General features: G+C 38.2%; 1 protein-coding gene across 4 annotated transcripts in view; it reads left to right on the top strand.

Moving 5' to 3' along the window:
- Positions 1-1,745: 1,745 nt before the first annotated feature.
- The window catches only part of LOC125235263 (regulator of G-protein signaling 20), a 61,729-nt gene continuing 40,357 nt past the window's right edge, over positions 1,746-23,117 (top strand). For 2 of the 4 annotated variants that reach the window (XM_048141764.1, XM_048141763.1), the window contains exon 1: positions 1,746-1,823. The gene's annotated coding sequence lies outside the window, so the exon portion shown is untranslated. The remainder of the gene's footprint in view (positions 1,824-23,117) is intronic. The other 2 variants (XM_048141762.1, XM_048141761.1) reach the window with 1 other exon arrangement.

Genomic DNA, 23,117 nt, shown 5'->3' with positions numbered 1-23,117 from the left:
CTAGCGGCCGGCGATCCTCGGCGCCAGCGCGCGTGCGCGAAACTTCGCGCGCCCTCGGCAAAGATCGTTGCGCGGCCCGTAGGGCTGCCAACTCGGGTTCTTGAGATTAGTGCTTTTGACGGGTAGTTATGGGATGGAAATATGCGGATAAACTAATAAATGATAAAATTATTCCCGCTATGTATTTGTAACTTATTTCTGATTTTCGAAACTGCTTAGATAAAAAGAAATAGAAGGGTTTTTTCTCAGATAATAAAATTGCGTTAGGCCGGGAAAACGCTAGGTTGAAAAAGAAGATGTAAAATATAATTTAGTCACTGGTCCCGCCAAAAAGAGTAGTTACCTAAGCTGTTATGTACGGAGTTGGTCAGTGTGTAATGGTGACCAATAAAATAATGTCGATTCTAAGCTCCGTATTTAATTAATATAATTATTCTTACTTAAAACTTAAAAATATTACATAGAATCGTCCCACGATAAGTCTGCATAGATTTTAATAGCCCCGCCTCTGCAAGGGTTAAGTAAACGTCATAATTTCATCAAAGTTTGACGTTTAAAATAACATCTGCACTGGCGAGGCTGTGAAAATCGTTGCAAACTTATCGTGGTGAGTCTCTAAGCGATGAGCTACCGGCAATAGAAATAAACATAACCTAACCACAAAATTAAAATATTGAAAAAACCCCCGACCGCGACCTAGTGGACCGATTTTCATGAAACATTGCTAAGAACACTCCCGACTAACACAGCTTTCAAATAAAAAAAACTAAATTGAAATCGGTTCATCCCTTCAGGAGCTACGATGCCACAGACAGACACACAGACAGACACGTCAAACTTATAACACCCCGTCGTTTTTGCGTCGGGGATTGAAAAGAAGAAGATGTAAAATATGATTAGGCTTTGGTCCCACCAAAAGCGAGTAGATACGGCAATAGAAATAAATAATAATAAATAGAAATAAACAAAAGATGGTCGATGATAGCGCGAGAGGTTATATGAAGTTTATGTCATGGTCATGGTCATGAACTAATCGCTCGCTCGTTCTATTATGTACACGGGAGCGTTTAAAAGTCGGAAAAAAAAACTGGAGCGTCCCGACGCAAAAACAAAGGGATGTTGTAAGTTTGACATGTCTGTCTGATTGTTTGTCTGTCTGTCTGTGTGTGTCTGTGGCATAGTAGCTCCCGAACGGATGAACCGATTTAATTTTTTTTGTCTGAAAGCTGAGTTAGTCGGGAGTGTTCTTAGCCATGTTTCATGAAAATCGGTCTACTATGTCGCGGTCGGGGGTTTTCAAAATTTTAATTTTGTGGTTAGGTTATTTGTTTATTTCTATCGCCGACAGCTCATCCAGTGGGCCAGTGAAGAAAAGCGAAGAATGTTCAATCCGAACGTACTTTGTACAATAACATAAATGATGTAGTCTGCAAAAATACATAGAAGAGTCGTAGAAAGTATTAGATTCCATTTAACGATTCTTCTCTTTCAGAAAATACTTTATGTATATGTTGTATCTGTCTCGAGCCAAATAGTTATGTAAGGAATAAAACAATTTGATAGATATCTATTACATTTCTTACATAGAATATACAAATACGTATATACATAGAAAACATCCATTAGTAACAAATAAGTATAATCATCATAACACAACTAACATTTAAACCAAATATCCCACTGCCAACCCTGACGCGTGCGCGTCGTATTCGGTCGATCGCGGGCTCAGTCGCGCCCCAGCCGTGGCCGCGCCCGAACCGTCCGCTGCTCCGAATGACGCGCCGCTAGCGTCGGCATGGCCCACGCCGGCGCCTAGCGGGCAGGTAGGTCCGTGAAGTGAAGTGCTCAGTCTGTGTTGTGCCCTGGATTGTCAAAGGATGGGACTTACTTGGTATGGTACTTAGAGCTCTCCATTAGCAAGCGGATTTTGCCCCAAATTTTGTGCCCTGGATTTCGTATCGGAGGCGATGGGACTTGCTTGGTATGGTACTTGGATCCCTTCTCCATTCTTGTGCGGATTATGTCCAAAGATTTAGACCCTAGGAGATGGATGGAATACCGTCTCAAAGCAGAGCTATTGCTCACCCTTGGTGATAGGACTTGTATAGTACAGATCCCTTCTCAATCTCATCTCATGTATGTGTGCGGACTATGCCCCAGATTGAGGCCCTAGGAGATGGTATGATACCGTCTCAAAGCCTATTTATTTATCGTATGGCGATACAATACACACATAATATTAAATTATTTACATTTAAACTTAAAATTTAGAAGTCCGCAGGTACAAACACGCAGTTTGTACGCAGCCTAGAGCTGATGGGACTTGCTTGATATGGTACCTACTTATGTAGATCCTTTCTCCATTTTCGTGCGGATTGTGCCCCTAGATATAGTCCCTAGGATACTGACTCAAAGCTGTTGCCAGCCCCTAGGTTTGGTACTTAGCAATGTGCTGTGTCCTGGATTTAGTGTAGTGGTGGACTTGCTTGATATAGTACCTACTTGGATCCATTCTCCATCTCATCTCATGTATGTGTGCGGACTATGCCCCAGATTGAGGCCCTAGGAGATGTTCTAGGGCCTCATAACATCATATGATACCGCCTCAAAGGCATTGCTAGCCCCTAAGCGATGGGACTTGCTCGCGTGGAGTGTGCCCCAAGTTTAGACCCTAGGAGATGGCATACCGTCTCAAACCTGTTGACAGCCCTTAGGTATGGTACTTAAGAGAGTCCCCTCCTCCGTCTCAACTGCGCAAACTATGCCCCAAATTGAGGCCCTAGGAGATGGGATACCGTCTCAAAGCTATTGCAAACCCTTAAGCCTAGTCGATGACACTTTCCTGGTGTGGTGCTTAGATCCCTTCTCCATTCTCGTATGGATTTGGCCTCGATAAACCCAAATAGGAGATGAAATACCGTCTCAAAGCTGTTGCCAGCCCCTAGGTACTTACAACTGACCTTGTACTTACTTATTAAGTACAATCTCTCGACATAGGCTTAAAACTTTTGAACCTCAGTTTTGACAATTTGACCCATATTCTTAGCTTGATGTGTTAAAACGTCAAATATTTTTATTAGCGCCATCTAGCCGAGTGTTCCCCAAAGGTGTAACGCCATCTTGGCCACCGTACCTTTTTCATTATGGTTTTGAGGTTCGTTTTCTTCTTAGACTTTATCCGTCTATACGGAGTTACATATGTCTTTGGTATTGGTTATACTAAGCTTATACTAAGCTTATGCTATGACAGAATACTTAGCACATCTAAACATCTGTCTGCGGCCGATTCGCTTTTCATTGATACTCTCTGACGTCATTTATTTGGCACTTGATACTAATCCCTCCGTGTAGCCATTTTTCTTGTATATTTTCATTAATTTTGTGTTAACTATAACCAAAGACATGTAACTCCGTTTAGACAGATGAATTCTAAAAACAAAACAGACCTCGGGGACGGGACCATCAAGAAAAAAGTACGTTCATATAATGACGATACTTTTTCTTGATTCTCAGTTAGATGGCGCTAATCCATACTAACATTACAAATGGGAAAGTGTATGTGTCTGTTTGTCCGATTTTAACGGCAAAACGGAGCGACGAATTGACGTGATTTTTTAAGTGGACACAGTTGAAGGGATGGAGGTTACATAGGCTACAGTACTTAATTTTTTTTTCACCACACCAACTGTTAAATGCTTTCTTTGCTATTCGAAAACAGATAGCAAAATTGCATTTTATTCACAAGAGTGCAAAGTAATTTCATACAAATTTTAACTTGATGTCTAAACCTGGGTGTTGGAATTCACGTATAAATGATGATTTTGAATCATAAACGTTAAATAAATTGAAGTATTTTATTTATTTTGATGTTTTACAGTTCATATTTTCATAGTGTTGGTGTGGTAAAAAATTTTGTGTTTCACTCGGTGGCAAAGTTTGTTTAACCTTCGTGCCTTGATACCCGAGCAAGCGAAAGATTCCACTTTTTGAACCACTCGCTACGCTCACGGTTCAATATTGGAATCTTTCGCTTGCTCGGGTATCAATATTGGCACGTGCGGTTAAACAACAACTTTGCCCCCTTGTAAAACAAATAACTATTTTAATAATTCGATAACCGTAAGATTTAAGACGTTAGTTTCTTAATGAAATTAATTGTATTTGACCTTAACCTACCCTTAAACACATACATACATATAATCACGCCTGTATCCCGCAAAGGGATAGGCAGAGCACATGAACTACTAAGTTTCAGTGCCACTTTTGGCAAAAAAAGGTTGAAAGAAATACAAATTGTGACATTGCAGTGACAGGTTGCCAGCCTGTCGCCTACGCCACAATTTAACCCATATCCCACAGTCGACTTCTACGACACCCACGGGAAGAAAGGGGGTGGTGAAATTCTTAACCCGTCACCTACCCTTAAAGTTAACGGAATTCAATAAAAAAAAAACGGTGTATAGGATACCTATACAGTGTTTTTATTGAATTCCGTTAACTTTGTGATCCTCTGTTTGTGAACTAAAATGTGCCAAAAAGGGACACAAAAAATGGCAAAAAATTAAACACTCAGTACATCTAAACATCTCATCCGATCCGCGTTTCATTGATACTCGCTGACGTCATATATTTGGCACTTGATACAATCTCTCATTCATAAACACAGTGGCGTTTGTGACGCTGTGAGCATGATGTTAGTCTTCCTTGTGGCCAGACTGATTTTAGTTGGACTGGGAAATTAATTGAGACGCTACCGGAGCGAAAATGCTAAAATGGATTTGGGAATTTTAGTTAAATATAGGTTATTAAGTAGATTTATCGAAAAACATGTCCATTCAGAACAACTGAGTTAAAAGATACCTATCGCGAAAAATTCTTTAAAATCGAGGTTCCGCTCTCGACTATTTCCTCCTTCAAAACATAAACAATCGTAATGAAATTTGAGAATCTGAATAACAATGAAATTATCTGTGTTGGTGTTCGTTTTTTGGCAAATTGTTACCAATTTTGAATACCACACCCTTTTTTGCGCCGTAGTCAATAATAAGGCCGTCTTTGGAATTTTTTGATGGGACGCTAGGTTTTTAAAAATAGTTAAGAATTAAAAAAAAACCGGCCAAGAGCGTGTCGGGCCACGCTCAGTGTAGGGTTCCGTAGTTTTTCGTATTTTTCTCAAAAACTACTGAACCTATCTAGTTCAAAATAATTTTCCTAGAAAGTCTTTATAAAGTTCTACTTTTGTGATTTTTTTCATATTTTTTAAACATATGGTTCAAAAGTTAGAGGGGGGGGACGCACTTTTTTTTTCCTTTAGGAGCGATTATTTCCGAAAATATTAATATTATCAAAAAACGATCTTAGTAAGCCCTTATTCATTTTTAAATACCTATCCAACAATATATCACACGTTGGGGTTGGAATGAAAAAAAATATCAGCCCCCACTTTACATGTAGGGAGGGTACCCTAATAAAACATTTTTTTCCATTTTTTATTTTTGCACTTTGTTGGCGTGATTGATATACATATTGGTATCAAATTTCAGCTTTCTAGTGATTACGGTTACTGAGATTATCCGCGGACGGACGGACGGACGGACGGACGGACGGACGGACGGACGGACGGACGGACGGACAGACAGACATGGCGAAACTATAAGGGTTCCTAGTTAACTACGGAACCCTAAAAACGGTCCGATACAGATAACTCTATCTTCAAAAACCAGGGAGGAAATAGTCGAGATCGTTTGTATGGAGAATTGCTCCTGTATCGTCTTAAACTTGATGACGAAAGACCTTATGACTTTTTTCAGTCATATAAATTAGAAATATTTAATACAACGAGTGTCTGTCTTTGTATTCAGCGTTGTAACGTGTGAATCATTGAACGGTGGTTAGTATAGGACTTATGTATGTAATTATTGAAATAAAAAACAATATCCATAAAAAATAATTTGACCCGCAATGTAATGTAAACACACTCGCAACGCTCGTTGACATTAACTGTCATCGCAACCATGTTTACATTGCTGCTAAGAACATTAAAAAAAAAATCATGAGTTGGAAATTAAGCGTAACTTAAAACATCTGTTACACATACATACAACATACATACAATCACGCCTGTTTCCCAGAGGGGTAGGCAGAGATCACGGATTTCCATTTACTACGATCCTGACAAACCACTTTCGCTTCACACACTTTCATAACGTTTCTCATACACGCTCGTCGTAAAACATCTGTTAATAGTGTTAATTAATGATAAATCTAATGAATTCGACGTCTGGTTTGATTTACCGCCCGTATAAGGCCTACACCACAGTATGACCACAGTATAATATAACCTAACCTACCTACCTAACATAACCTACCTAACCTACCTAGTATAATGCCGCCCACCTAACCTACCTAGTATAATATAACCTACCTAACCTACCTAGTAATATAACTGTCTACCTAACCTACCTAGTATAATATAACCTACCTAACCTACCTAGTATAATATAACCTACCTAAGCTACCTAGTATAATATAACCTACCTAACCTACCTAGTATAATATAACCTACCTAGTATAATATAACCTACCTAACCTACCTAGTATAATATAACCTACCTAACCTACCTAGTATAATATAACCTACCTAACCTACCTAGTATAATATAACCTACCTAACCTACCTAGTATAATATAACCTAACCTAAGTATAACCTAACAGCAAAATTAAAATTTTGAAAAAAACCCCGACCGCGATATAGTAGACCGATTTTCATGAAACATGGCTAAGAACACTCCCGACTAACTCAGCTTTCAAGACAAAAACTAAATCCAAATCAGTTTATCCGTTCGGGAGCTACGATGCCACAGACAGAACACAGAGACAGACAAACAGACAGACAGACAGACAGACAGACACGTCAAACTTATAACACCCCGTCGTTTTTGCGTCAGGGGTTAAAAAGAGTACTATCGTACAGTACAGTATGGTCACTCTCGTTCCCCACTGAAACTGCCGCCCACCCGCTCTCGGTTACCTCACAGTTACCGTCTATCAAAAACGTGAACAGTCGACCTGTCATATCTCACTCACACAAGCATGGTACGCGTTCACCAACACGAGTTTAGAGTATGTGCTAGGAACGCACCTCTTTCATATATTTGATCGCCAGTGTCAGAGGTGTGCCTAGTTATACCCTACATTGCATGTAAAATCATCCGATAAAAAAACAACCCTGCCTGTGTGTTGCCTGTGTGATGAGGGGTTAAGAATTTCACCACCCCCTTTCTTCCCGTGGGTGTCGTAGAAGGCGACTATGGGATATGGGTTAAATTGTGGTGTAGGCGAGAGGCCGGCAACCTGTCACTGCAATGCCACAGTTTCGTTTTCTTTTAACCCCTTATTTGCCAAGAGTGGCCCTGAAGTTTTAGTAGTTTCATGTGCTCCGCCTACCCCTTTGTGGGATACAGGCGTGATTGTATGTATGTAAAAAAACAATCTCACGGGCTTCAAGCCTCAGTTACTATTTATGTATTGGCATAATGCAAAATGTAACAATTTCGCAATTACCAAGACAATGTCTATTGCTATTATTGTGTCATCCTTAATGGTTTAATAAGTATTGGTAATCGCCATGACAGCTCGCGATGATAGTAATTACTGATTATAATTGTGAATGGAAAATAATAATTGCACTTGGGCTGATCGTCTTGAGTTGTTATGATGATCATTTATTAACTAATTATTTACACGTAAAAAGTGTTATTACATGCCGGCGTACTGATCTACTGATACGTAATATTTAGAGATCGTTATCAAGGTGCACTTTTCGTGGCAAATGGTACGGTTGGCAAAAAAAAAAAAACAAATACTTACATTTAAATATTCACTTTGTTCTTAACTACAAAATAAATACTTACCTTCTTAGGATTACACCTCTACGGTACAAAGCCTTTTCCAACTAACTATATATTTTTAAAACAATATACGTCAAATGACATTAATTATGTCATAAAAAACTTTACAGAATACAGAATACAGAATACAGAATACAGAATACAGAATTTATTGATAAAATAAAAGTACATTTTACAAGTCAAAAATAATATACAAAATTTACAATAATTTACACAATTAAAATTTAAATATCATTAATATAACACAATTATTTGCTCTTTTTTTTTTAGTGCAATTTTGGGTCAACGATCCTTGGTTGTTATTATACACATAAATTCTTCAATCGAGTAGCAAGCATGACTAATGAGTAATAGTTTAAGGTCTTTTTTAAAAATTGAGTCACTTTTCGAGTCCTTTAATTTAGACGGAAGTGAATTATAAAGCCTTGGTCCGATTACACCAAGTGACCGTCGTGATTTAGCAAGCCGGCGCATCGGAACAAGTAGAAGGGGAGGTCTGCGGGGGGGCAGGTCGTGAGTATGTATAGGTGCACTAGTTTTATACATATTTATATTTGTTCTGACGTACATACAAGCCGACAAAACAAATATACTAGGTAAAGTTAGTATGTTATGTTTTTTAAATAACAATTTTGCAGGGTGGTCAGTTGGTTTACCATCGATTATACGGAGGGCGCGTTTTTGCATCCTGAACGCCCTATCCCGGTCTGCAGCAGTGCCCCAGAGATCAACACCCTGTGTAAGGATCGAATGGAAATAACCGTAATACGCCATTTTGAGATTTTCAGTAGTCAGACTGGGCGCTAACCTGGACAGCGCATAGCAGGCAGAGGCCAGTCTATCGCAAGTCGACTGGATGTGGGGGCCCCATGTCAGCCCGGCATCGATTTCAAAACCGAGATATTTAACTGTATCAACCTGAGGAATAAGGGTGTCATTGAGAACTATGTTTAATTTTGTTTTAATTGTGTTTCTTAACTGAAAGTGAACGATGTTCGTTTTATCCAAATTTAATATCATTCCATTAGCTTTAAACCATTTGACTAGTTGATTCATTACATAATTAAGTTTTATTTTTAAAGTTTCGAAATCATCAGCATGGACAATGACGCACGTATCGTCAGCGAACATTATATATTCTGAGCCAGGGCAGGCGCTCGTGATGTCGTTAACAAGGATCAAAAATAGGTTGTTACCAGCAATTGATCCCTGTGGAACCGCACAATCACCTACTGACTCTAGGTTGGACCTGGAATTGTGGACAAACGTGCATTGTTGTCGGTTATTTAAAAAAGATGCAATTGTCTGATGAAAAACGCCGCTTACACCATACCGAGATAATTTAGTTAGGAGGAGAGAGTGGTCAATCATCTCGAAGGCGCGCGACAGATCGCAGAAGATGGCAGCGACCTGTCGGGCGTCCTCGAGGTGACGCAGCACTCGCGACACGACGTCCCGCGCAGCGTCCGTCGTTGACCTTCCCGGCTGGTATGCATATTGTTGACTATTTAACAAGCTATTTGAATGTATGTGTTTCATCAGTCTCACGCTAATTAGGTGTTCAAAAACTTTTGAGATGATAGGCACTAGGGATATCGGGCGATATGATTTGGGTGCGTCTTGTTCACCTTTCCCCTTGTAAATCGGTTGTATTTTTATTAGCTTTAAAACATCAGGGTATACACCAGCGGTTGCGCACTCATTAAACAAAGATAGAATGAGCGATACAACCACAGGCGATAAACAATCAAGAATTTGAGTTGACATATCGTTAATGTCTTTCGAAGATTTTCGTTTTATTTTATTTATAGACTCAATCATTTCACTTAAGGTGAATTCAGTAAAAACAAGTGTAGGAGGTGTTTTGTCCAGATAATCACTCAAATATTCGCAAGCAGTTGCACTGCATGGTTTAAAATTGTTTACGTTGGCGTTAACGTAATACTGGTTCAGTAGCGATGCAGCGGCAGATGCGCGCGCACTCTCGCACTCGCCCTCCGACCGGCTTATCAGTATGTCTATTGCGCGGTTCCCAGTCTTGTTTTTCCTGCATGTTTCGTCAGCAATTACTCGCCAAACACTACGACACATATTGTCACTACTATTTGAAATTTGCCTATTTATATAATCCTTACGTAGTTCTTTCAATAGTGCCCAGTACAATGGTTCTGTTTTTAAAAGTTCTGAAAGTGACTCGTGATCATCAAGGTTATGTGCAAGATTAGTTTTTAGTCTGCGTAATTTATTTCGCTTATTTTTTACAAGTTCGTTAACCCAAACATCGCGATTTGTTACGCGAAGTGTATATTATTTTAATCCAAATAATCAAATGCACTCTAGATACGAATATCTAGAATTGTTACTCAAGTAGTTCAAGTCAAAAGTACTGCACGAAGCCAAATCTGTTGAACAAATTTTAGTTATTTATTCAATGTAATTTAGATAAGTAATTATAAATATGTATATATTTCATAATTTGTTAAGTATATAATGTTTTAAATACTTGTGTATTTGTTTTTTTGCCAACCATACTCTGCCACCAATACAGCACGCTGATAACGATCTTTAGTAATATTTTATCGCCCTAGGGCGGCAAAGTGAATATCTGGGTGGGGTCTTCCACGACCTGTCAAAAATTACAAGATGGTGGACGAATGTTCTAAATGTCAGCGTAGGTATTTCAATACATTTAGTTTAAAATTAGGTTATTACTTCGCGAGTGTGATAAAAAACACTGTGTATGTATGTGAGAAAAGAATTACTCTTTCTCGCTCCCATTTACAGACGTAAAGAGTTTTATTTATTTATTTATTTATTGAAAACAAAGGTTACAGTTATACTATTTCTAGTTTTTTTCGACAAACTTACGTAAAATATCGTCACATTGCGGTTTGAGAATTTGTGCGGGAATTTATAAATGCCACTTTTTGAAAATAAATTTCAATTGATATTAAATTACGATAAATTTCAAAAGTATTTTGTAAATGTATATTTTTTAACAATAAATATTAAAAATAAAAATATTCTGGCCATTTTGGAGATCCTATTCAGCCAGCAGCAGTTTGTACGTAATTCGCCATCCGCACTTACATCGAGTTTAACCCAGTTACATTTAGGCCTTCTTCAGAGGAATCACTTCCTTCCGCTGAAGGTAAACTTGTAACAGACAAGTCATTTCCACTACTCAAGTTTAGTAAAAGACACCCGTATTCTGATTTTGGAAAAGGTCACAAATAAAATTTGGATTAGATCTGTCCATTTCAAAAGTCACGTTTATATTAGAAGCATAGAGGAATGAGTAAGGGCCGAGTTGTAACCCCATACATCAGTAAATGCGGGTTATTTGTATATGCATAGTTAAGTGACATCTAGCGACAATCACGCGTCAAATTTCCTAATATTAATTTTTTGGCAGACGAGATACTGCTGCCATCTAGTATCGAGTAGTGGTACTGATAATTCATGAAATTTGACGCGTGATTGTCGCTAGATGTCACTTAACTATGCATGCAAATTGTTCTAATATTATTTTTTGGCAGACGAGATACTGCTGCCATCTAGTATCGAGTAGTGGTACTGATAATTCATAACAATTTACAACTTATATTACAAGCAGAAGGAATTGAAAACAGAATACTGATTATATTTCATCGCTTCATTCTCGATATAATGTTTTAACAGGTAGTCCCTTAAACCTACAGGCAACTGGCACGCTTTTAGAGTACTTCATTTGATTGAAAACTGGTATTAGTACATCCGGCTGCCGCCACCTAAGGGTGGGGCGCTGCCGTAGACCTCATATGATTTAATATATTGTTTTGTGATGATTAGGCATGCTAAATACTAAATGAAGAAAATAAAACAATGAATAATAAAAGCAGTTTTATTTTTTTTTACAAAACTTTCTAACATCTCTAAACATCTACCTGTTAAAACATTATATCGAGAATGAAGCGATGAAATATAATAGATGATTAAACGAACTTTCCTAAAGTGAAGTTCGATCACTATTATATGAGTCGCTTCATTCGAAGATATAAGCATAATCACCCACCCATCCCTAGGTGACCCAAATAAGAAAGTTTTGTTGTGACTCTAAAAAATGAAGTCTACGGCAGCGCCCCACCCTTAGGTGGCGGCAGCCGGATGTACTAATACCAGTTTTCAATCAAATGAAGTACTCTAAAAGCGTGCCAGTTGCCTGTAGGTTTAAGGGACTACCTGTTAAAACATTATATCGAGAATGAAGCGACTCATATAATAGTGATCGAACTTCACTTTAGGAAAGTTCGTTTAATCATCTATTAATACTATTGTAATATTAGCTAAAAATTGGTGAGCATTAGACTTCGTTCGACGCGACATCTATTGACAAGTATCAGTACTGATAATTTACGGCAGTTGACGTGTGATTGATGCGTGATTGTCGCTAGATGTCACTTAACTATGCCTATACAAATAACCAGCATTTACTGATGTATGGAGTTACAAATCTTCCCATACTTATTCCTCTATCATTAGAAGTATCTAACTTCCCTGTCAGTATCCCCATCAATTTTACGGTCACAGAGCCTATGAGTCTTTAACGGCTCAGCCACGATATTGGTCTAAGCGCGCCAGCGGTGAGCGACGGCCATACATTGGAGCGAGACACAGCGATGGGACTTTTCATTCGCACGCTGCCGCTCACCGCTGTCGCGCTTAGACCAATGTCGTGGCTGGGCCGTAACGCTCTAAAATATATCATCGAATGACAAGCACAATTCGCCGATTTTACAAAGAGAAATCTAGCATTATGACTTCCGATCACAACGGCTCTGAACTTATGTTATATACTACCTTCTTATAATGACTTTTGCTTGTCACTGTATAATATTCATATCGTCACTACTTTGAAAAAATCTCGTATCTCACGCTGCTCCTCAAAGTTAAAACGCAGTAAGTCTATATGCATTTCATACATACTTACTACAATTTTCTTTTCATTGACTGACGAAGATACAAGTTTTTTTATTAAAAGTAGTGGCGATATTCTTTATTATACACGGTGATTTAAAAAGGACCGTTGAAACTTTTCATAGAGACTTTTGAAGTCATAATGAACAACTATGGAACAGCCAAGTTTTTTTTCGCGATTTCAGCATTGGTTCCATAATAATAGTTATTTGTTAAACAAGGGGGCAAAGTTGTATTTTAACGCCGAGTGTGAATTGAAAAACGAGCAAGTAAAAGGATTTTATAGTTGAACCACGAGCGAAGCGAGTGGTTTGAGAATAGAATACTGAACTTGCGAGTTTTTTAACACACGAGAAGTAAAATACATTTGCACCCGAGTGTAACACAAAACTTTTCCGCTCACTACAGCGAGGAAACTACAACGCAAAAAATGCGTTTATCACTGTTTCCAGTAGTTCCACAGGTGGTAAATCATGATTATTACTATAGATTCACCTACTTTTATCAATTTTAAAGCAGTTAATTTGACGTCATTCAAAGTCAAATTACTTTACCCACTAGTGGATAAAATGCGTTTTTACCCGCTGGCATTAAAGGACAAAACACGTATTTCCAAGCTATAGTGAGGGGAAAAAGTTGTTAATTATGACCTCAAAAGTCGCTATGCAAAGTTTGAACTTTTTATTTCACCATGAGGTTTACTTGAACCAAAAATGCCATACATTTTCCATGACATCTCTGAACTCTGTCGAGTTACGTATTCTCAAAGAGGATCAAGTATTACAGAGAGTTACTGTCGAAGTAAAATGTGTAATCACAGTGCATATACTGCCATCTCTTGACACAGACTTAAAACTTTTGAACCTCTGTTTTGACAATTTGGCCCATATTCTTAGCTTGATATGTTTTAAAATGTCAAATATTAATATTAGCGCCATCTAGCTGAGCATACCCCAAAGGTGTAATGCCATCTAGGTCACCGTACCTTTTTCTGTATGGTACTGAGGTACCTACGTTTTTTTCTTAGAGTTTATCTGTCTATACGGAGTTATATATGTCTTTGGTATTCTGAAACGTCAAGAAGTCATGTAAGATGCTTTTAAAAGTAACGTTTTTAGGGTTCCGTAGTCAACTAGGAACCCTTATAGTTTCGCCATGTCTGTCTGTCCGTCCGTCCGTCCGTCCGCGGATAATCTCAGTAACCGTTAGCACTAGAAAGCTGAAATTTGGTACCAATATGTAAATCAATCACGCCAACAAAGTGCAAAAATAAAAAAATGGAAAAAAATGTTTTATTAGGGTACCCCCCTACATGTAAAGTGGGGGCTGATATTTTTTTTCAATCCAACCCCAACGTGTGATATATTGTTGGATAGGTATTTAAAAATGAATAAGGGTTTACTAAGATCGTTTTTTGATAATATTAATATTTTCGGAAATAATCGCTCCTAAAGGAAAAAAAAGTGCGTCCCCCCCCTCTAACTTTTGAACCATATGTTTAAAAAATATGAAAAAAATCACAAAAGTAGAACTTTATAAATACTTTCTAGGAAAATTGTTTTGAACTTGATAGGTTTAGTAGTTTTTTATAAAAATACGGAAAACTACGGAACCCTACACTGAGCGTGGCCCGACACGCTCTTGGCCGGTTTTTTAGAAGTAACTTTGCACGTGTACCCGATGTGTAACTAACTTTGGCCAAAATCAACTAACATGCTACGGCATTGTCAAATAGTCAGCGAGTTGTTCTAAATTCGAATAGCTCTGCCTCAGGGAACGAGGGGAGGACAGGCCCGGAAATTGGGGAATTAGGGCCCGCAACAGGTTTCCGATTTGGACGTTATTGGCTTCCCATTACTGGCTTTGTCAGTAGAGACAGTACGTTTTGAGCAAGAACGATTCGAATACTGTACTGACAAAGCCCATACAAAAATGCGTACCCCTGAAATAATAGTTATTTGTTATACAAGGGGGCAAAGTTGTATTTTAACGCCGAGTGTGGAATTGAAAAACGAGCAAGTGAAAGGATTCTATAGTTGAACCACGAGCGAAGCGAGTGGTTCGAGAATAGAATCCTGAACTTGCGAGTTTTTTAACACACGAGGAGTAAAATACATTTGCACCCGAGTATAACACAAAATTTTTCCCCTCACTATAGCGAGGAAAGTACAACGCAAAAATGCTTTTATCACTGCTTCCAGTAGTTCCACAGGTGGTAAATCATCTTTATTACTAGATTCACCTACTTTTATCAATTTTAAAGCAGTTAATTTGACTTTATTCAAGGTCAAATTACTTTACCCATTAGTGGATAAAATGCGTTTTTACCCGCTGGTATTAAAGGACAAAACACGTGTTTCTGAGCTAGTGAGGGGAAAATAAATAAACACATTCTAAGCTCGTGCAGGTGAACGCGTACCATGCTTGCAAGAGTGAAATATGACAGGTCGACTGTTCGCATTTTTGACAGGCGGTAACTATGAGGTAACTGAGAGGGGAGGGGGGAGCGGCACTTTCAGCGGGGAGCGGGAGTGGCCATAATTTACGATAGTACTCTTTATTATACTGTGACAGTGTAGTGGCCTGTTTCACTCACAGTGACATTAATACTTGACACTGACAACTGTGTCTATTTTAGTTTACTTTTTCATTTATATCTCATTTGTACCTTCCTTCATAATTCAAATCTGAAATCGTCTCTAAAATATGTCGCAAGAATTTATTAACCATCCGCTAAAAAAATTGACCGTGAGAACCTTTAAAAGTACAGAGTACCGAGTTTGCATTTTCCGCAGTCAAAGGAAAATCAACCTTGTTGTACAGTACTTATGTTTCATATCTAAAGGGATATGCAAAACTAGGGCTCGATCGCGACGATTTAAGCCTCCAATCAAGTATGGAACTTAACTGTTTATATATAAAATACAAAATATTTTAACTGGTAAAGTGCGATTCCACTCTGCGACATTTCAGCGGCCAATTAAATATGGAGACAATCATGTCACGCCGTGGCTTGCGTGGGCGACGGTCGCGCGATGGTCGCGCGACGGCGATGCGACGCATACGAAATCAAACCTTATCGATATGGAAGTTAGGGTGGAGCGAAAAAACACTTTTCTGGAATTAGCAAACCTAATAGTTATCAATCACCCTTAGTCTATGAAGCCTTTGTGCAAATTTTCAGCTTTTTAAATCAACATCTTCTGCCTCCGCATTAGGGTTGAAATTTTGAAAGTCTCATACAAACCTAAAAATTCAACTTTCCGATAAAAAAAAAAATTCGGCAGTATTATGTTTAGTATATGTTATTGATACATATCATTATGAGAAACTACAAAAAGTTGCGAAAATAGCGTCAAGAATCGCCAAAGTTTGTCTAGTTTCAGTACATTCGCCAAAATAGCCGCTAAAATACTGAAAATTGGCGATTTTTAACGCTATTTTCGCAATTTTTGGTAGTTTCTTGTAATAATATGTATCAATAATGTATACTGAACATAATACTGCCGAAAAACATTTTTTATCTAAAAGTTGAATTTTCAGGTTTGTATGAGATTTTCAAAATTTCAAACCTAATGCGGAGGCAGAAGATGTTGATTTAAAAAGCTGAAAATTTGCACAAAGGCTTCATAGACTAAGGGGCATTGATTGATAACTATTAGGTTTGCTAATTCCAGAAAAGTGTTTTTTCGCTCCACCCTAATGGAAGTATGAGACGCGACGGCGACGGTTGCGCGACGGTCGCGCGACCGTCGCCCCGCAAGAGATGGCGTTAGTTACATGTAGTACTAGCTTTTGCCCGCGGCTTCGCTCGCGTTAGGAAAAGTAAAATTAGCCTATGTCACTCTCCATCCCTTCAACTATCTCCACCTAAAAAATCACGTCAATGCGTCTCTCCGTTTTGCCGTGAAAGACGGACAAACAAACAGACACACATACTTTCCCATTTATAATATAACTAGTACTAGTACTAGAATGGATAAATTGAAAATCCTTTATCAGAGAAATGCGGTCCGATCAAGTCGCCTAACCGGCCTATCTAAAGCGACCTAGGTCACTCTAGAATCCTGTCTTATACAGTTAGAAGAAGACGTGTCATCTGTCTCGCGCGTTCAATCATGTTTGCCTGTCTTATTTAAACCGCGTTCTGTTTGCCATAAGAAGACACATTGATGTTTACTGTGCAAAGGTTCTACAGTGGCCTATGATTCAAATTAGTTGACTGTACAGAAGAGCGTTATAGCTTTTTCACATTATCCGATCCGATATCGCATGTCGGAAGGATTTCAATGGAAAAAATCCAAGATGGCGCCCGTAATGTATGGGATATCGGTCCGACATCCGATATCGGATCGGATAATGTGAAAACGCACTTAGGGACATTTATAGACGGTCAACCGGGTTACCCTCATCTGGCAGAATATTTTTAGTCCGAAACACACTTCGCATAACATGTTTCGCAGAAACACTTTCAGTCGAATGGTAATTTGCAGAAAACTTAGTTGGCATTATTACTACCACGCATAAGATACATTTGGCAGAATATTGTTTTACAGAACATTACTTTGGTCGACTTTGGTTTAGCATAATTGTATGTACCATAATAATCTTATAGCATAATATTACATTAGCAGAATTATTGCTCGCTATCAGAAAAGAAAAACTGCCCCAGAGTCACCGTTAGGTACGACGACGAGCGAAGCGAGGAGGAGTGTTAGGTATCTTGCATCCCCAACACATCCAACTCGCTAATAAATAGCAAATTACAACTTTATGCCGCCTAAAATTATGCACAAATATTATCTGGAAATGTATTGTTCGACTAGAAGACTATTATGCTCATCAACATTATGACAACAGACGATTCGGTATTACAAAAATCTGCGAAATGATTTGTGCCAAAGCATATTCTGCGTAAGGTGTTTCTGCCAAACTTGACTTCTGCCAAGAACTATTATACTAATCAAATATATGCGTAAAAAGTTTCTGCCAGATAATAGTGAACCCGGTCAACCAAATCATGGCACAAAAAAAATGTAGGCTTCACCGGCCAGTTGTCTGTATAAATCGCGTGTCTTCCTAAACCTTGGCGTTGACGGAATCATCGACGAGCCATAACACTAAGAAAATGATTGAAAACGTGACGGGCAAAGGTTTAATTCCCATAGAAAAAATAAACTTCGCGCTTTTTCTCACTCCCTTATTCACAAACGTTCACTAAAGTTATTAAACCGATAAAAATCGTTTGTCTCTTTCCGACGTACTGATGTGATAGAAAGGGACAAACGATTCTATCGGCTTGTAAACGTTCACTAAAGTTTACAAAAGCCGATCAAAATCGTTTGTACCTTTATATCACATCTGTACGTGTACCGTACATATGAGCGTCTATAGCTATGATCTACGATTTGCTTACGAAACGTAAGCGTTCGTGACGTTGGCTAGGTTCCCTGTAAATCTTAAGACGATACTGTAGGGGTAAATTCTCCATACAAACGCTCTCGACTATTTCCTCCCTGGTTTTTGAAGATAGAGCAATGATTTTTTCAACACAGATTGTTATTATTTTTATCTGTGTCCGACCGTTTTGATTTTTTTGATATTCTGCTTGTTAAAGACTCTAGAGCCAATCAAAAATTTCCAAAAACGGCCTTTTTCAATGGCACAAAAAAAGGTGTGATACTCAAGATTCGTAACAATTAACCAAAAAAGCTAAACAGTCCGACATAGATTATTTCATTGTTATTCAGATTCTCAAATTTCGTTCCGATTGATTAAGTTTTGAAGGAGGAAAGAGTCGAGAGCGGAACCTCGATATTAAAGATTTTTTTGAAATATCTTTTGACTGAGTTGTTCTTAATGGACAATTTTTTTTCGATAAATCTAGTTAATAACACTTGTATATTTAACTAAAATTCCCAAGTTGAAAGGGCCCTTTCCATTTTAGCATTTTCGCTACCGTATCCTCTTAAGCAGACATACGGCGATGAATTATGTAACCACACTAAGAGTTGGCCCAATTAATGAAGGATTATATTTAGATGCCTGAAAATAAGAGATACTATAAATAATGAGTCGGGTAATTAACGCATTGCTGTGAGTTACTGTTCATAGTTCTGTGTATTATGATTTAGTATGACTGTTAGTTTAGTTTTTTTTTTCATTAGTGTTTTAAAGGAAATAGTATAAGGTACAGCGGGGCAAATCTCAACTGGGGGCAAATCTAACTGGTCCATTTTTTCCATGTTTTAAAATGTTTGCATTGTTAAAATAGAGTGTCCACCGGTTATATGCTGGTAGGCGTGTTCAGTGGATACACGTAGAACTCAACATAATAGTGTAATACTGGAAAAAATGGAGTAGTTACAATTGCCCCCCTGTCGAGATTTGCGTCGCTGACAGACAGACAGACAGACAGACAGACAGACAAACAGACAGACAGACAGACAAGTCAAACTTATAACACCCCGTCGTTTTTGCGTCGGGGGTAAAAAAGCACCCTCTGTATTGAAAACGTTATTATAGTAAGCGTTTGTGTATTTGGCTACGTACCCAGAAATGCATACTATACTATGATAGTATAATTGTAACCCTGTACCACGCCACTGTATCATAACGTAACATGTTAACATCGCTTTGTTTTGAACAGCCCGTGGAGTCATGGCTTTATTTCGTAATCGTAGCTAGGAATGTACTCTTACCATGAGATTGACACTGACATGACACTAACGTATTATTGACGACCGGTCTGGCTCAGTCGGTAGTGACCCTGATTGATAAGACGCGGGCCTGGGTTCGAATCCCGGTAAGGACATTTATTTATGTGATGAGCACAGGTATTTGTTCCTGAGTCATAGATGTTTTCTATATATGTATTTATCTATTTAAGTATGTAGTTATATCGTCGCTTAGCACCCATAGTACAAGCTTTGCTTAGTTTAGGGCTAAGTTGATCAGTATAAGGTGTCCCCAATTTTTATTTATTTATAGTAGTAGTAGTAGTAAAACACTTTATTGTACCAGAAAATAATACAACACACAGGAAAAAGAGCTTATTTTATTTATTTATTATATATTATCAATGATAATACGTATAAGATAGCTGGTGGCCTAGCGCCTATCAGTAAGAGCGTGCGATTTTCAATCCGGAGGTCGCGGGTTCGATCCCCGGTTCGTACCAATGAGTTTTTCGGGACTTATGTGCGAAATATCATTTGATATTTGCCAGTCACTTTTCGGCGCAGGAAAACATCGTGAGGAAACCGGACTAATCCCAATAAGGCCTTAGTCACCCTTCGGGTTGGAAGGTCAGATGGCAGTCGCTTTTGTAAGACTTGTGCCTACGCCAAATCTTGGGATTAGTTGTCAAAGCGGACCCCAGGCTCCCATGAGCCGTGGCAAATGCCGGGATAACGCAAGGAGGATGATGCGTATAAGATAATTTAAACTAGGAAACATCAAGACAAAATAAGTAGTTTTCGAGCTATTTACCAATGTGACAGACATATTTTGCTTATTTAATTGGCGCCATATTTTTGTTTGTTTCTGGTTTCTCTGTTGTGAGGCCCGGATGATAAAAAAAAATATTGACATATGACACTGACGGGTATCATATCTTAGTCACATTATAATTTGTACAGACAGATTGAAAAAAATACAGTACCATACTGAAAAAGGTACGGTGGTAGTACACCTATACGCTAGATGGCGCTAATATTAATAGCATATCAAGCTGAATATGGGCCAAATTGTCAAAACTGAGGTTCAGTTTCAAGGCAAGAGATGGCAGTCTATGCTTTGGTCACATTAAATTTGTTTGAATACGGCATGAGACTCGACGGCAATTGATAGTATATTGATCATGACATGCTATGTAGTTAAGCACTAAGTTTCTCCCATAATTCTGACAGTCTAGACACGAGTATGTTTAGGTACTCGTATATTATTAACATTCAATTGTAAATAAGTACTAGAAAAATTCTAAAAGATAAATAAGACAAATAGTTAACTATCTAACAAGTATTTTTGGATTTTCCTACATTTCTTCAAGAAAAATTAAAATTTTGAAAAACCCCCGACCGCGACCTAGTGGACCGATTTTCATGTAACATGGCTAAGAACACTCCCGACTAACACAGCTTTCAAATAAAAAAACTAAATCGAAATCGGTTCATCCGTTCGGGAGCTACGATGCCACAGACAGACACACACAGACAAACAGACAAGACAGACAGACAGACAGACACGTCAAACTTATAACACCCCGTCGTTTTTGCGTCGGGGGTTAAAAAGACTAGACTGTATTAAATTTATTCACAACACAAATCAGATCTTTAGAAATTTTTGTTTACTTTAGATTTCAATTTCAATCGATCGCCTATAAGTCCCATAACTTTTCATACTGTTAAAGTCAAATGCGAAGTTAGGCCGATATTTTGTTTAGATGAGCCGTGTTTCCAAAATGTCCTGTTTGTTTTCACGTTTTCAAATTAATAACCTAATCACAAAATTAAAAATTTGAAAAACCCCCGACCGCGACATAGTGGACCGATTTTCATGAAACATGGCTAAGAACACTCCCGACTAATTCAGCTTTCAAACAAAAAAATTAAATCTAAATCGGTTCATCCGTTCGGGAGCTACGATGCCACAGACAGACACACACACAGACAGACAAACAAACAGACAGACAGACACGTGAAACTTATAACACCCCGTCGTTTTTGCGTCGGGGATTAATAAAAAATGACAACCGGTACAAATCCTTTGAAACGGTATTTCTGCGACTAAATGACCGCCCATAAGATTTGGTAGAGTTATAATCACACGCGGCGGTCGCTGTTTAGATGTAACCTATAAATACCCGACCCTCACCCAGTACCACACTAACGATGTTTGATCTTCCGCCATGACGATGCCGACCGGTGCATGATGCATCGTTTGGCGTTAAACAAAACTATGCCTCAAATACACTTAAATAATCTATTATCATAATAGAATATGACATGTAAAAAAAAAAAAAAATAGGACGTTCTTACACAGATTGACCGACTCCCACGGTAAGCTCAAGAAGGCTTCTGTTGTGGGTACTCAGACAACGATTTATATAATATACAAATACTTATATACATAGAAAACATCCATGACTCAGGAACGAAATCTCTGTGCTCATCACACAAATAAATGCCCTTATCGGGATTCGGACCCGGGATCGCGGCTTAGCAGGTCACTACACGCTAGTCCAGATCGGTCGTAATTTTTTTTATCTATAAATGTATCTTGTCTTATTTTACTAAAATGACAAAAATATATTCATCTCTTGCCGTGTATTCCAGATGTGTCAGGATTTCTAAGTGTCATACACTGAAGTCCAATGTTTTAAATGCTCACAATTTGGCCATGAATTCATACAGCATATTCCGAGATTTTGGTGCATGAATGATTAACAGGTCGAATTGATAGTTAAAAACTATGAAAACGGATATAGTTTTAAGTACGTTTTGCAGTTTTGTACCTATTTCCTTTTGATTTTACCAAATAAGCGACCCTCACCCAGTACCACACTAACTATGTTTCACGGTACATCGTTTGGAGATAAACAACACCTTATAATATAACCTATGCAATATAATGTTTAAAGGTGTCATAAACGTTTGAAGAGAGAATCTTATATGTAGTCTAATGTTTTAAGTGCTTGCGGTTTGGTCTCTGTAGACTCTATAGACTCTGCGGTAGACTCATGAATATATTGCAAGAATGTTTACACGCCAAATTTTTAGTCAAAAACGGTAAATATAGGAACCAAGTTTGATACTTATAGCCTGTTTCGTTTTGGTAACTAAGTATTTTACCCTCCTCAGCCTCACCTAGTACCACACTAATGGAATAAACAAAACATATAAACAAAGATATCTAATGTTATAACTGCTTGCAATTAGGTCACTCTTTCGTGGGGATCTAATTTAGTCACTTGGGGGACTTTTTATGGTAGTTTTAAGTTAGATGTTTGATGTTCCGCTATCGCCACGATGCATCGTTTTAACATAAAACTTAAGTTTTATAACCAAAATAATGTAATGTTTTAAATGCTTTCAGTTTGGTCATGGACTCATGAACATATTGTAGTAATGTTACACGCCAAATTCTTAGTCGAAAACGGTAAATGCAGAAACCGAGTCTGATACTTGTAGCCTATTTTGTTACGGTAACTAAGTATTTCACTAAAATACCCGACCCTCATGCACTACCAC

Source organism: Leguminivora glycinivorella, chromosome 17, assembly GCF_023078275.1.
Source record: "Leguminivora glycinivorella isolate SPB_JAAS2020 chromosome 17, LegGlyc_1.1, whole genome shotgun sequence".
In the NCBI taxonomy this organism is placed as follows: Eukaryota; Metazoa; Arthropoda; class Insecta; order Lepidoptera; family Tortricidae; genus Leguminivora; species Leguminivora glycinivorella.
Note: the sequence above shows the minus strand (reverse complement) of the source record. Positions and strands in the feature narration are given on the sequence as shown.